The sequence below is a fragment of the Vulpes vulpes genome, chromosome 12 (genome assembly GCF_048418805.1).
Source record: "Vulpes vulpes isolate BD-2025 chromosome 12, VulVul3, whole genome shotgun sequence".
Taxonomy (NCBI): domain Eukaryota; kingdom Metazoa; phylum Chordata; class Mammalia; order Carnivora; family Canidae; genus Vulpes; species Vulpes vulpes.
This window is the reverse complement of record NC_132791.1, coordinates 54,212,168-54,214,437: the sequence shown is the minus strand read 5'-3', so window position 1 is coordinate 54,214,437 and position 2,270 is coordinate 54,212,168.

The window sequence follows — 2,270 nt, the reverse complement described above, 5'->3', positions numbered from 1 at the left end:
CAGGGCCCCAGGGGTGAATCTGCAGATCACCATTTACACTGACTCCTCATATGTCCTCTTTCAGCCTCATGCTGTGAGTACTACCTATACACCAGTGACAACTAAATGTTCATTTCACAGTCTGATCTGTCTGCTGAGCTTCAGACTCCTACATCCAGCCTCCTCCCCCACTCCACCCCGTAGCTCCCACTGGACACCTAAGTGGCATCACCAGTGACCCAGTGGTGGGTCCACACCACCAGTGTGGATGTTAGGGCTGCTTTCTCAGCATCCAGTCCATTCCCATTGTTTTCGTAAGCAGATCCTTCTTACCTACCCATAGCTGCAGAGGTAGTCTCTGATTGCCAAAGAAGATTAGTATAATGCCATCTCTATTTGCCATACTGATTGGTGATTTAAATTGGTCCAGTCAAACTGAACAGAAGTTCAAGACTTTTGTTTAGTGGTTGGGCAGGAGAAGCTTCTTCTGGTGGGTGTTAGGAATGAAATCAATGAAGCTATTTTGCTCCACCAAGGGGAGCCAGATTGAGAAAAAGCAAGATTTGAGGACCCATGGAGAAGCTTTGATCAAACCATGCCTAAGTTCTGGACTTTCCATCATCAGAGTCAATACCTTTCCCTTGGTGTTTAAGCCAGTTTTACATGTACTTTCTATTATTTGGCAATTGGAGCGTCATGATCCATATAAGAGGAAACAGAACTCTCACATTCCCCCCACACTATCAACCTGCTTTTCCATGGTCTTCTCTAGTGCAGTTAATGGCAACCCATTCCATTTAGCATCTTGGCCAAAATCCTTCAGCTCATCTCTGACTCCTTTAATATTCTCACATCCCATATCCTGTCTGTCAGCAACTTCTTTCAGCTCTACTTTCAAATTACATATGGAGCCCATCCATGCCTACTCTTGACCCATTGCTGTCCACTCTGTCACAGCAGCCAGACTAATTTTTGAAAAATCTAAATTAGATCATGTCATTAGCTTGCCTTAAAATCCTTCAACTTGGAATAGAATCCAGGTCTAAGGCTATATGTGATCCAGCCCTGCCTACTTTTCTGAATCTTCTCCTTCCACTGTCCCCTCTCCACCTACACTGGTCTCCTCTTCCTTAAAGACTCCCTGAAACCTGTGAAAGGCCTTGGCAACTGCTCTTTTGTACCTGCATTCTTCCTACAGTTGTCTGTCTCTTGTCACTTATGTCTGAAACTCAGATGTCCCTTTTCAAGGAAGCCTTATTGGAGGATCCAGTCTCATGATGCCCACCCAGTCAAACTTGATCATAGTTCCTTGTTTTATTTTATGAATAACACTTATCACTGTCTGCAATTATCCTGTTTGTGTTCATTCCTTAATTGTTCATCTCTGTTCCCCTCCTGGGAGCTCCTTAAGGGCAGACCCAGTCTTGCTCATTGGTGTGTCATAAGACCTAACATTCATTGCATTTGGACAGAGCATGAATTCCAGCAACACGTGTGGCCATCACAGAAGCACAAGATAGTCAAGCGTCACTCACATGGGATGGTCTGCCTCACTTCAGTAGAAGGCCAGAGTTTTCTGTCAGGCCTCTGGATGGAATGGTGATTTGGAAGCAGATGAGAGAATACAGAAGAGAATCTGTGAAATCTGTGAAGCTTTCAGGAACCAGGGCTCCCTGTTGCGCTATGGAAAAAGTGTCAGAGAAAAAGAGCGCAAGAAACCTCTGTGGCTTCAGTCATGGGAAGTCCCAAGTCAGAGAGGTTGGGGGGTGATGTGTGTGGGGGAGGTCTTAAGTCATCCTGAGGCCTTTGGTCACAGATTCTGCATGTGTTGGGTGGGGCCCAAGGTCCGGGTGCCAGCAACCACATTGACCACTGCAGCTCCATGGGCAGAAGATGCCATCTGAGAAAGAGTGGGCATTGCTGCCATCGTGGGACTTGGGTCAGATCCAGGACTTCGCTGGACTGAGGCCATTCAGGCCCAAGCTGGAGAGGGAGGACTGTACACATTTCCTGGTACACACTTCCTTTCTCCTTTTAGATGAGCATACGTTGTTGTTGAAGCTTTGGCCACAGCTTCCTGCCTCCTTCTGAGATCAGAAGCCACAGCCACTGTCTTAGTGACTGCCCTGCCAGACTAGGCTTGGCTTCAGAGACACAGGGCTAGGCACACTGTCTTCACTCCCAGGCTCTCCCAAGATAGGTGCTCTATGATCTGGAGGCATGCTTAGTGGCAGCCAGCTTGCTGTTCTGAGGAGGGGCAGATCTGGCTCTGGATGGACCAGATAGCACTG